Source organism: Carcharhinus amblyrhynchos, chromosome 14 (genome assembly GCF_965287045.1).
Source record: "Carcharhinus amblyrhynchos chromosome 14, sCarAmb.v2.hapA, whole genome shotgun sequence".
NCBI lineage: Eukaryota > Metazoa > Chordata > Chondrichthyes > Carcharhiniformes > Carcharhinidae > Carcharhinus > Carcharhinus amblyrhynchos.
The window spans coordinates 39,979,440-39,993,913 of record NC_137337.1 but is presented as its reverse complement, the minus strand read 5'-3'; the positions used below and the strand labels follow the sequence as shown (position 1 = coordinate 39,993,913).

General features: G+C 42.2%; 1 long non-coding RNA gene across 2 annotated transcripts in view; it reads right to left on the bottom strand.

The window, feature by feature from the left end:
• Window positions 1-14,474, bottom strand: part of LOC145352250 (uncharacterized) — a 184,337-nt gene that overhangs the window by 44,633 nt on the left and 125,230 nt on the right. The gene's annotated exons all lie outside the window — the stretch shown is intronic.

Genomic DNA, 14,474 nt, shown 5'->3' with positions numbered 1-14,474 from the left:
ACTGTGATGGAGAAGTCAGAACCTGTACATGGGTCTCACTTGCACAAATTGAGGGCAGTGAGGCCTTGAAGGAGCATCAGGTGACTTACACATGGAAATTCAGGAGAAAAATCAGGGTCGATCGAAGGGAGGAATATATGAGTAGAAGCTTGGAAAGGGGGGGAGGCAAGGGAGACATCAAAAAGATCTTTTCCCTATTGAACAATAAATGGATTAACTTATTGATAAGCTTTAATAGGTTCTTTAGAAAATAATTTTGAAGTGTTTACCTCATAAGTTTTCTTATAAGAATGTATCTTTGTCACGGAGGGAGAAACATGTGTCGAAATTTATTAGAAATTAGTTTGGCAGGGCTGCTTTCAGAGAAAATCTTTTGATCCAGAGAATTGCAGGTTAGGTGGATTGACCATGATACATTGCCCATTAGTGTCTCAAGATGTGTAGATTAGGGGGGGTTAATGGGTAAAATATGTGGAGTTACGGGAATAGGGCCTGGATGATATGCTATGTCAGAGAGTCAGTGCAAACTCGATGGGCCGAATGGATTCCTTTTGCACTGTAAGGATTCTGTGATTGTCTTTCAAACCTGAGTGATTTCTCAGACATATTCTCGCTTTCTGCATGTAAATCACAAATAATACAGGGAATATTGTTCTGTGCATTTGTTTCCCATTCTCCTTTCTGTGGTAAATAAATGTGAACAGAGATCCCTGCAGCATGTTTCGCGATGGCAGGGGCTGTCTGGCTCGCTGATCCTACCGCTGTCAAAGTGGTTTTGCATTGTATACGCCCCCCCCATTCGCTGGGAAACTCGCGGTGGGGGTTCTCACCGAAGATCTCACCGACAGCAACAGAGGAAAATTCTGGCCTACGTGACCTTTAGAAAAGGAAAAGGACTTTAGAACACCCAAGCCTCTTTTTCTGGTTGATCTCAATCCCAGTTTTTCACATTCTCATCATAATACTAAATCTCACTTTTCTCCAGCAACATCTGTTGCTACTTCCATTCTTAATATTATTTTCTAATCTTTTTGATTACCCTGTCCAGTTCTTGAACTTGCACAACTTTAATGCATTAATGTTACCCAGCCACTTCAGAATTTCCAAAACTGTGTTAGTTCAAATCCTCTATTTCAATGAAATCCAGTCCTGTTCTTTAACCTTCCTTTGTCACTTTGGGGGGAATTTTCCCATGCTCCTGTGGGGTTGGTGGGCAGAGGGGAACCATTCAGCAGGAAGCCCAGAAATCGGTTTTACGCTGATGTGAACTTCATCATGGGATCTTCCTCTGGTGTCCATCATGGCGGATGGGGAAACCTGCTGGAGTCCGGTATGAAACTCCTTTGCGTCTTGCTAATGGGATGCAGATGAAAGCCCAACCACCCACGCCTGACTCGCCATGGCGCCAGCAGGAAAACACACTGGTGCAAAACACATTTGGAACAACGTGGCATGCAGATGTCAGGACTCACTTGAACAATGCCTGAAGCTGCCTCCGGAGTTCAGGATGGAGGCTGCCAGCAACCCCGGACCCTGGGACTCTGCAGCAGCGGGTAGGGGAGGAGGTATCTGCAGGTGGGCCTACCAGATTTGATGGCCTGGATGACATTTAATCAATGCCTTGTACAATAGCAACATCATCTCTGCCTCTTTGCATTCTATCTCTTTGTGAAGATGGTGGCATAGTGGTAATATTACTACACTAGTCATCCAGAGGTCTGGGCTAATGCTGTGGACACATGGGTTCAAATCCCAACAGGGCAGTTGATGGAACTAAAATTCAATCAATTAATTAATCTAGAATTTTTAGGGGCTGCACTGTGGCACCATAGTTAGACCTGCTACCTCACAGCGCCAGGAACCCAAGTTCAATTCCAGCCTCAGTCGATTGTGTGGAGTTTACACATTGTCCCAGTGTCTGTGTGGATTTCCTCTGGGTGTTCCGGTTTCCTCCCACACTCTAAAGATGTGTGGGTTAGGTTGATTGGCCATGCGAAATTGACCCGTAGTGTCAGGGGTGAATATGTGGGGTTCCGAGGATAGGGCCTGGGTAGGATTGTTGTTGGTGCAGGCTCAATGGGCTGAATGGCCTCCTTCTACACTGTATGTGTTCTATGTTCCACATTACTACAACCAAGCTTGCTAATTTCACAGCCGCCATACACAATAATTGGTTTTCTACAGTACTCTCTGAATGCGTTTCCTGAACTTTGCCTTGTTTATGCACTCTGGGCCTGTATCCATTAGAGTTTCGAAGAATGAGGGGCAAAACATATGAAATCCTGAGGGAACTTGACTGGGTGGATGCTGAAAGGATGTTTCCTCTTGCAGTCAAGACTAGAACCAGGGGATAAAACTGAAGCGTCTCCCATTTAAGATGGAAATGAGAATTATTATTTCTCTCTGAGGCTTGTGAATCTTTGGCAATCTCTTCCCCAGGTGCAGGCAGGGTCAATGAATAGCTTTAAGACAGGGGTAGATAGATTCTTAACCAATAAGGGAGCCAAAGGGTATCAGGAGCAGGTGGAATGTGAAGTTGAGGTCACAGTTAGATTAGCCATGATCTTATTGAATGTTGGGGCAGGCTCAATGGGTCAAATGGCCTACTCCTGCTCCCAGTTTGTATGATTGTACGTATGTTTGTATAAAATAGGAGTCTGTTTTAGATGAGCATTCCTGATGCCTCTAGCCTTAGACAAACTTTGGGTGAAAAAAAATCTTTGATCTGTGTTCTGGTCTCAGCTGACTGATTCACATTGGTGATGCAAACAGTGGCGATGAAAATGAACAACGTTTAGGCTAGGAATAGGAAGAGCACAAGAATGAAGGCTTAGGACACATAGACTGGCTGCCATTTGTTAAAGATCTTTGGCCAGTGGGGATTTAACTGTACGTTTTAATCTCCAATTCATTATGCTTTAGCCTCTGCTGCTTGCTATCAACCACTGTTGCAGGGAGAGGTTGAAATCCTGTCAGCAGATATATAGCTTTGAAAGTGTTTCTTCCAGTCAGATAGGGCGACACTGTGGGGAGGCATTCTATCCTCAAGTTATATCTTCTGTTTTATGTAATCTGATGTTTGTCCCATGACCTTATGTTTCTTTAGTACTTTGCATTCAAATTAGCTGTGTCATGTACCATAAAACACAGTGATGAAAACCTGCATGTAAATGAGACACTGAAAAATGACATTATTAGATAACAGAATAGAATCCCTACAGTGCAGAAGGAGGCCATTCAGCCCATCAATTCTACACTGACCACAATCCAACCCTGGCCCTATTTCCATAACCCCATATATTTACGTTGTCGATCTCTGCTATTGTGATTCCTTTATCTAAAAAGAAAGATTAGACAGTCTAGAAACCTAAAGTACAGTTTACTTATTAGTCACATTAAGGCTTACATTAACACTGCAATGAAGTTACTGTGAAATTCCCATAGTCGCTACAATCTGGTGCCTGTTCGGGTCAATGCACCTAACCAGCACGCCTTTCAGAATGTGGGAAGAAACCAGAACACCTGGAGGAAACCCACGCAGACACAGGGAGAACGTGCAAACTCCACATAGACAGTGACCCAAGCCGGGAATCAAACCCGGGTCCCAGCACTGTGAGGTAGCAGTGCTAACCACTGTGCCGCTATAAACCCATCAGTTTAATGTAAGTGATAGAAATGAAAATGTAATTTTCACTCAACAATGTAATAGGAAAACATCTCAGGTGGGAATTTTCTCCCTCTCTATGGCATGTTTGCTGGTGGCAGGAGGCGGCATACCCCTCGCTGGCGATGGGATCTTATGGCCCCGCTGTTGTTAACCGGGTTTCCCATTGAAGGTGCCCCTCGCTGCCTAAAAACCTACTGTGGGAGTGCACCATCAATGGGACATGACGATCCCACCGGTGTGAACAGGAACAAGATTTCGGTGATTGAACCTAAACATTATAACACAGAATAGTCAAGACGGATTTCAAAAAGGGAAGTTTTACGTCAGCAGCCATTTTAAATTCTTTGAAGAAGGAACAGGAAGAATAGACAAAGGCAAGGTAGTTGATGTAATATATTTAGATTTTGAAAAGTACCACATTGTAGACTCATGACCAAAGCTAGAACATGTGGAGTTAAGGGAGCAGGAGCTAATAGATAGCAAGTTGAATACAAATGGAAAACAGGAGCTAAGCAGAGTTACTCAAACTGGCACAGGTTGCGAAGTGGTGTTCCACAAGGATCGATAGTGGAACCAGTGTTCCTGCTAAGCTGTGCAGGGGTATGGTTGACATACAAAGCATATTTCTCTATCTTTGTACTTCAATTTTGCCAACTGTTGACTTAGGACATTCCGGATAGCTGTACCTGGACTCTGTAACTTGATAAATGATGTCAGTAGTATAATGTGCTTGTTGCCATTTTGCTTCATTGGATAAGAAAGAAACTTCTGCCTCCCTGTCTAATTTAGTCACTGTGGTATATTTATCCACCTCAGTTTTAATATTCCTCTATTTATTCCCCATTTCATTTAATTCCCGTAGGAAAGTTAATTTGTTTCTCCGTGATCCTTTTTATAATTCTTGTATGCGGTTTGATTTTAATATTTCTCTCTTTTTGCAGGTTGTCAGTGTTTTAGATCAACATTCTGTTTTAGAATGGTAAATTTTTTCACACTAATGGCAGTTTTCTCCCTTTGCTTCTCACTTGTACAGGTTTTTCCGGCCACACTGAGAGCATTTCAAGATGGCGGTTAGCGTGATTTTTCCACTTTCACGGGCTTCTGTTTTTACACTTTTCCTCTTAAGTCCTGAGTACTGAAAGGCCTCACTCATTCTTTTCCATAGGACCTTGCCTTCTCTGCGATACCCTATTTTGTTTTCTGAGCTCGGTTTGTCTCGCAATTTGTGCTGTCTTAACTAGAGTTAAATCCTCTCTTGACTGCAAGAAATCTGATCGAGCTTCATCTGAGATCTCAACAACTTTTTGATCACAAATCAATTCATCCCACAGTATTCCACGGTTATAATTTTCTGCTCACCTGTATAGCTCATTGATGACCAAATCTGTGCTCTCACCTGGTCTTTGCTTACACTTTGGTTGATGCAGGCTTGGAGGGCCAAAGGGCTGTAATTTTCTTTGTTTTCTTTGTACTTGTTAAAGTTTTCCCTTTCTATAATTAAATTTTTACAAACACTGAAATATTAATCAATTGCTTGTAAGACTTCTTCATTAGAAGTTGAACTCTCATCTACCCTGCCTCACCATTACATTGTTGGCAATAGCTCCAACTGTATAGAGTAGTGTACTGACCTGACCCTTTTGTTTTTTCAGGTTCTATATCTGGAAAACCTCTTTCTCTAGTCATTGAGTCATTGAGGTGCACAGCACAGAAAAAGGCCCTTTGGCCCATTGTGTCTATGCTGGCCCCAGTGCTGAGCCTAATGTGAGCCTTCAGTGCTCCAAAATTATTGCGGGAGTGCTAGTGTGAATTCCATGCTTGCACTGAATCCTGGAATTATTACTGCTTTACTGGTGTTATTGTTTTGGGCCTGATACTCACTTCTGTGTTAAAACCTTTACATTTTATTTAGGGCGATTATATACATATTAGGATCTCTGCACAAAGTTAGAACTTCTGCTACCCCCCAGATCTGTTACTTAGTCATGTGATATTACATCAGCAACATGTGCTTCTGATGTTAACCCTTAAATCCTTCATCCACCCTCAAGTCAATATCTCAATGCTTTACATCCTCCTACAGGGATTCCTATTGTTCACTAAAAATGTTTTAGCTTTGGCAACTATAAGTATTTTTTCATATTTTTTATTCATGGGAGATGGACATTGCTGGCTGGCCAGCATTTACTGTCCATCCCCACTTGCCTGAGGGTAGTTGAGAGTCAACTGCATTGTGATTAACACCAAATTTGGTGATATAGTTACTATGGAGAAAGACTGGGACAAAAACAAGAAGGGTTGATGGGCTATGGGAAGAAGGCAGGAAAATGGGGATGAGAAGCATATCAGCCATGATCGAATGGTGGAGCAGGCTCAATGGGCTGAATGGCCTAATTCTGCTCCTATATCATATGAACTTAAGACACTCAGAAATTTGTACTATGGGTGTGTAAATGACAAATTCATTTTAATATAATCATATAAACCCTACAGTACAGAAAGAGACCATTCAGCCCATCGAGTCCTCACTGACCACAATCCCACCCAAGCCCTACCCCCATATCCATACATATTTTACCCACTAATCCTCTAACCTATGCATCTACAGTCAATTTAGCATGGCCACTCAACCTAACCTGCACATCTTTGGACTGTGGGAGAAAACCAGAGCACCTGGAGGAAACCCACACAGACACGAGGAGAATGTGCAAACTCCACACAGACAGTGACCCAAGCCAGGAATCAAACCCAGGTTCCTGGAGCTGTGAAGCAGCAGTGCTAACCACTGTGCTACCATGCCACTTTAAGGTTATTTGACATTGCTATAAGGTTATTTGACATTGTTATTAGAACTACCTCTCCAGGGACTTTCCTTCTGTCCAATGCCAACGTTATTCCCTCCTCAAAAATCAGCCATGGTCCTTGCAAACTGTTACCCAATCTTCAAGCTTCCTTTCCTCTCTAAAGCCTTTAGTTGTTATCTCACAAATCAGTACGGATCTTTCTCAGAACTCCTAGATGGGAACTGTAGCAGGCGAGACACGGACCCATGCAAAGATCCATTGTCCTCGGGCGGGATTTTCCAGTCTTAGTTACTATGGAGAAAGACTGGGACAAAAACAAGAAGGGTTGATGGGCTATGGGAAGAAGGCAGGAAAATGGGGATGAGAAGCATATCAGCCATGATCGAATGGTGGAGCAGGCTCAATGGGTAACAGAAAATCCCACTCCATGTTTGATTTTCTGCAGCCTGGTTTCAGACCCTGCGTGTGTTCTGAAATAGCTCTTATCGAGAAGTCACAAATGACATATGTGGTTGTAAGTGTAAAACATATCCTTTCTCAGTCTTCTTGACCAGACTTCAGTGTGTGATGTGGTTGACACACCACCATCCTCCAAAACCTCTCCATTGTCATCCAGCTGGGTGGATCTGCACTCACTTCATTCCATTCTTATCGATTGCAGTCTAATGGTAGCCAGATTATCATCTACACCGTTAGCTTTGATGTTTCCCAAGGATCAAGAATAAATCAGCTGGCCTGAGTTGGTTACTCTGCCGTCCATTCTATACAATACGTAACATATGTAGGTATCTAATCAAATAATCCTTTGCCAGTCAAAAAATTTAATTTTATTGAAAAATAATCTTTCTTATTTCTATAATATAGTCAGGTCATTTCCAAATAAACAAATCTTATTTTTTTCTTAAATGTATTCCTAACCGCTTCACGTTGTTCTGAACTTCCAGCATATTAATGTATAGCATGGGGAATTCTATGCAAATTTCATTTGCCGAGCTAGTAAAGAAGCATCATCCCTACTGAAGCAAAGTTTCGCATGTTTTGTTTCCATGAAGGTTATTTTCATTCACTCACTTCATACTGAAAACTCTTTGCTGTATGCGGAATGTCCTCTACTCGTTTGTTACTTCCAGATTCTTTCAGCAATGTCGTTAGTTTTTTGGCGGTTATGCAGCACGGAAGGATGCAATTTGAGACAATATTTTGACTCATTGGTTTTACTGGTTGGTGGCTATTCTTAACCCTGGAGCAAGATGAACAGCACTAGTTGTATAATAAATGGGGGAACAAGCTTGCATTGAGTTAACAAGTCTCTGCAATCTAATTATAATAAAGAAGTACCTGAAAAGTTAAGGAGAATGTCAAAGGCCGCAACTCATAAAGTATCTACAAAATTAATTGCATTATAATTGCATTATGAAAGGTCTGGATCCATTATAGATGAGCAGATTTAAAAGAAACCACTGAGCTGCAGTATTATGTTCTTCAGATAATTTTTAGTAGGCTTTGGAGAGTACTTACCAATAAAATCCAATTTGGCTGATGCAATTTATTGACCTGTAGTGACTGAGACTTAATCCTCATTTCTTAACACATTTTCTTCCCTTAATGTTATCATTCAAAGACACTTAAGAAAAGAGACACAGCAAATCGATCTGCTTTTTTGTTTTAGCAGTAATATTATACACTATTAGGGTAACATCATTTCAAGATCAATCAAAGATGTTACTTTGATTTTTTTTTCTGATTTTAAAACCATTTTGATCAAAGATTTTTTGGTAGGAAGGAGAACCAATTTTTCTCTCTTGTGTGAAATGGTGAGACGTGCCATAATGTGTGATATGTATGGAAAAGTCTGTTGGTGAAGGAATTGGAATGGTGCAAGAGAGCTCTGGTTTATATTAGACTTGAGGGGGTCAACCGTGCAACAACTTGAGATATCAAATGGTCAAGGGTCCCAAAGCTCCCAGCGATGAAGGACTTCAGCTATGCAGAGGGGCAAGACGATCTGGGATTATTCATTCTCCTTAGAGCAGAGAAGGTTAAGGAAGGATGCAACAGGGATGTTCAAATTGTGAGATAGGTGTAGATGAGGAGTAAATGTTTCCATCGGAAGGATGCTGGCAACCATGGGCTTGAGGTAATTGGCAAATAGACCAGGCAGGGAACATAAGAACAGAGGAGAATCTTCTATATGGAATGAATTGTTCTGATTTAGGGTGCGTTATCCAAAAGGATGGTGGAAGCAGAACTTTTAAAACAAATTCAATATAGAAATATTTGCAGGCAATGGGAAAGGAACAAGTTGAATGGAATGAATTGTACAGATCACTCAAAGGACTTGCATAGGCACAGTGGAATGAACAGCTCTGCTGTAAGCTTTTGTAATTCTCCATCTTACGATCAAACCAGGTCAGTAGAATGAAGGATGTGGGAGCACTTCAGAAACTTTATTCAGGCATAACTAACCTCCTAATGATCTACGTAACTCAGGATAAAGGCACCAAACCCTGGACTCTGCTGAGTTCCTGATGTTTTGCAGTTCAAGCATAGTAGACTGCAACGTATCGGATGCACAACTGCTTTAACCATCCACCGCCAGATCTTGTAGAACCATGTCACTTGAAATGGGATCTAATTTTCCTCTGTGAGAACAGTCAGCTTTTATAGTGTCATTTTGGAGATGAAAGATGGCCTCAATTTCCTTCCTCTACAATGAACAATTTCCAAAGATCTCTCCTACCTGCCCTTCTACCCACACCTTCAACAGTAGGTACAGAGGAGCGTGTGGGCCTATTTGTTATTAAGGCCAAGATTGTGCATTTCAACTTTCTACCCAGACATAAAACTGGTGATGCCAGACTTGTGGCTGAGCAGGGCATTGAAAACTATCCTCTTTTGTCCAGTTTTGTCTCTCCCACATAAAGAGGAGAATATTGAGCTCCCAACAAGATGAAGAAATGGCTGACCAGCATGGTCCATATTTATTTTTGCAGAACCTCATCACTCTCTGACCATGTGATTGATATGGATTCACTGCAGTTCTTTAATAAGGAACTTGACAATTTTGGGACATTTCAAGTTAAGCAGGTTGGGTTCTAGCTAGCTGGGATTAAGGGGAGTTGTGGCCCAAGGAACCCTTGCCTTAGACAGCCGGAGAGGATTTCCACAGAATTTCTCTGGAATTGAGTCCATTCTGCTTTTTTTTGCCTATCCCATGAGATTGCAAAGTTAGGAGGTGGGTCCCCTGATCTAAGTCACTGATGTAAATTGTAAAAAGCTAAAACTCTAGCACAGACCCCAGCAGGACTCCACTCGTCACATCCTGTCGATCAAAGACCCATTTATGCATACTCACGGTTTTCCGCCAGCCATCAAATCTACTCATGCCAATATATTATCCCACATATCATGAGCTCCTACTTCGCAAAATACTTTGCTTTTACATAGCACCTTATGAATTGCCTTCTGGAAATCTGAGTACAGTACAACTACAGGCTCCCCTCATTCACAATGCATGTTATTCCTTTAAAGAAAGCTGATAAATTGGTTAAACATGATTCCCTTCTCAAAAAACCATGCACACCATTCCCGATTACCTTGAATTTTTCCAAGTTAACACACAATTAACCTACTTAAGACTCTGAAAACTTGGAGAATGTACTTTTGTTGAGGAATTATTCTCCTTTTTATTTTAAATTTCCATGTTTCCATCGACAGATTCAATTTTTAAACCATCATTCATTTGCTGTAGGCGTCATAGCATTTATTGCCCATCCCTAACTGCCCTTGAGAGGGTTGTGGTGAGCTGCCTTCTTGAGCACAACTGGAAGGCTTGCTCGGCAGTGATGCTCAGAGGACACTGAAGAGTCAATGACATTGCTATGGGTGTGGAGTCTGGAGTCACATGTAGGCCTGACCAGATGAGGATGGTGCATTTCCTTCACTGAATAAATAAACCAGAAGTGTTTTTCCTGGAGTTCTACGGTCACTGTTAGCGATGCCAGCTTTTTATTCCAGATTTCATTTAATTAACTGAATTTAAATTCCCCCTGCTGCCGTGGTGGGATTTGAACTCATGGCTCCGGATCGTTAGTCTGGGCCTCTGGGTTACCAGTCCAGCGGCATAACAACTCTGCTATTGTCGCTCTAATGTGCTATCGTACCCGTTACAGCAATAATTTTTTGAATGGTAATATATATTTGACCTTGTGATAAAATATTATTGCTGAGTGTTTGACGTCTTTTACATTTTAAACTCCATTTTCTGCAGTGGATTCATTGGCACTGGGGCGTGCATTCGCTTCATTTAGTAATTCAATCATAGGTCAGGATTTGAATTCCTGTGGCAACACTTTACTTGGTGCAAATTATTATCATGTAGATGCAATTTTTTACACAGTACTTCACAATTATTAAGTACTGTGTTAAACTGAAAATGTATCTGAATCTAAATTATAGTGATTTGCATTAAATAAACAGTTGGCATCAGGTCAACACACATTGTAATGACTCTTGGGCCTTGCCATCGTATTAGTGTGTGAGCCAATCGATAAACAGAATAAGCTGAGAGACAATTTGTAACGTGTGTGTTTTGTCCTCTTGCACCTGCATTAATGTGCCGTCGAAGACCAACAGACTTGGAATTTAGGCCTTTCCATAACTATTTAAGCATTGCTATATTTTATATCACTCCACCAAGAGGTTGGTTAGCTCAGTTAGCTGATTTGGCTAGTGTCTGGTTCTGAATAATGGCAAGATGGGTTCAGTCTTTATACCGAACCAAGATAGCTCTTGAGGCCTGTCTCCAGAATACAGAAACAGGGATCTACTGCTAAGGCTTCATCCAACTCTAATCAGACCACATTTGGAGTATTGTGAGCAATTTTGGGCCTCGTATATAAGGAAGATGTGTTGGCCCTGGAGAGAGTCCAGAAGAGGTTCACGAGAATGATCCCAGGAATGAAAGGCCTGAAGTGTGAGGGGTATTTGAAAACTCTGGGTCTGCATTCAATGGAGTTTAGAAGGATATGGGAGCATGCTCATCGAAATGTACAGAACACTGAAAGGTCTGGATTGAGTGGACATAGGGAAGATGTTTCCATCCAAGGGCGCAGCCTCAGAGTAAGGGGACAACCCTTTAGGAACAAGGTGAGGAGGAATTTCTTTATTTCCCCAGGTTGAAATGGTCGCTACGAGAGGACACAGATTTAAGGTGCGGGGAGGGAAGTACAGAAGTGATGTTAGGGGTAAGTTTTTCACTCAGAGGGTGGTTAGTGAATGGAATCGGCTGCTGTCAGTGGTGGTGGAGGCAAACTCGCTGGGGTCTTTTAAAAGACTTCTGGATGAGTATACGGGGTTTAATGGGGTTGGGGGTTATAGATAGGTCTATAGATTGGTAGGTGTTGATGTGATCGGCGCAACTCGTGGGCCGAAGGGCCTGTTTGTGCTGTAGTGTTCTATGATCTATGCTCTATGTTCTTCAGCCAGAGGGTGGTGATTCTATGGGACTCATTGCCACAGAAGGCTGTGGAGGTCAGATCATTGAGTGTATTTAAGACAAAGATAGATAGGTTCCTGATTGGTAAGAGGATCAAAGGTTACAGGGAAAAGACAGTAGAATAGGGTTGAGAAACCTATCAGTCATGATCGAAAGGCAAAGCAGACCTGATGGGCTGAATGGCCTAATTCTGCGCCTAGATCTCATGGTTGTATGGCTTCCTTGCCTTGCTACATAGTGGTATCATGGCATGAAACATGGAGAGAACAGAGAGAGTGCCCCACCATGGGTGTCTATGCCATCAGCTCCTAAGACCCTTAGCTCTGGAATTCCCTCAGTAAACTGCTCTTCCTTCTTTATGATGCTCCCTAAAGCTTTTGATCATCTGCTCTAATATAACATGTGACTATGCGTCAAACTTTCCTTCATAGCAACCCTGCCAAGTGACCTGAGATGTTTTATTACAGTAACGGCACTATATAAATGCAAGTTGCTATTGTCAATGCACATTTATTGATCAATTTTAATTGATTTTGATCATTTTATATAATCGGGTAACAATGATAATAAATAAATCCTAATGACAGCTCTGATATGAAAATTTATAACTATGCAGAGAACTCGATACCTCCTTTATCCAGTTTCAATTTGGTCTAATATCCTTCTGACTCACTGACTTGTGTTGAAGTACCCACCCCTTCAACACTTTGCCAAAATGAGGCCCAGCAAGCTATTTTATTACTGCTGAGTTTAATTCTGTCTTCAGCTGACTTCCAGACATGGGCACTTCCCAGCACCAACAGATCACTGGATCGTGATCAGGAGCCAAAGCCTTGACTTTTCCCAAAATAATCTCAGGATTCTGAAGCCAATTATAACATCGGGCTGAGATCAGCAAACTCGGCAGTGAACTGGGATCAAAGATGGTGGGTGGAATTTTCCCACTGCGCCCGCCACGGGAATCGTAGTGGGCAGGACACGGACTGTGCAATGCTCCGTTGACCTCGAGTGGGATTTTCCGGCTTTGGGGCGAGCGCGGCCGGATAATCCTACCCAGTGTTTTCCAGGTTGGCATCATTTAAATCAGTGCCTTTTTTTAAATCGATTGGGACAGTTAAGGTTTGAGTTTGATGGAGGAGAGTAACCTGGTAATTTCCAAACGTGAGCTTGTGATGATCAAACTCACAATTGAAGTTTACAAACCTTATGTAACTAACATATTTTCTGAATTCTGCTTAGTCATATTTTAAATTCATTCCTGGGATGTGACTGTTGCTGGAAAGCTCAGTAATTATTGCCCATTACTAATTGTTTTGAGAAGAAGGTTTTGAGCTGGCTTCTTGAACTGCTTCAGTCCATCTGGTGAAGATAAATCCACAGTGCTGTTAGGGAGAGAGTTCGGGGATTTTGACACAATGAATAAAGGACAATATAGTTCAAAGTCAGGATGGTGTGTGGCTGAGAAAGGCACTTGCAGGTAATTCCATAGTCTGGTGCACTTGTTATTCCAGATGATAGAGATTGCAGATTTGGAAAGTGCTGTCAAAGAAGGTATGGCATGTTGCTGCAGCATGACTTCAAGATGATCCACAGGGCAGTCATGAATTGCCAGTAGTGGAGGGATGAATAAGGTGGTGGATAGAATGCCAATCACACCATTTACTTTGTTTAAATGGTGCTGGGCATCTTGGAGTCGTATTCATCCAGCCGCATGGTGCGTGCGTATGCCAACATAGAATCACAACAATGCAGAAGGAGGCCACCCGGCCCATCGACCCTGCACCAACAACAATCCCAGCCAGACCCTACCCCTGTAACTCCACGTATTTACCCTCCTAATCCCCCTGACAGTAAGGGACCAACCAACCTAATCTGCACATTTTTGGAGTGTGGGAGGAAACCGGAGCACCCGGAGGAAATCCACTTCTGACAATGGGGGTCGGAATTTTACTGGCCCGTCCACCACTGGAATTGGAGCTGACAGGGGACAGAACATGGGAAGGTCCATTGACCTCGAGCGGGATTTTATGGTTTCGGGGCATGTGAGGCCATAAAATCCTGCCCGGGGAGACCATGCAGACTCCACACATACAGTAACGAAGGAATTGAACCTGGGTCCATGGCGCTATGAGGCAACAGTACTAACCACTGTGTCACCGTGCCGCCCGTACTGATTTGTGCCTTGTCTCTGTTGAACAGATTTTGGGGAGTCAGGAGGTGAGTTACTTACTGCTATGAGTTTCATTTATTTTCTTAAAAGTCCAGCTCCTAATGATGTTTTAATGGCGAGCTTTGGAAAACGATTGTGTTGAATCTGATTTTTATTTCTCCAGTGCCAGGAAATACGAATGTTATAAAGCTGAAATCTCATTAAAGTTCTATTGTGTTCAGTGATTCTGTAATCTGCCACTGATGGAAGCAAAGCCTGCTGTGTGATGTGCTAAATGTATGTTGTAATGTAAACACCAAAATTCAGAACACTCGTGCCCTTTTTCCAGCTTATGAA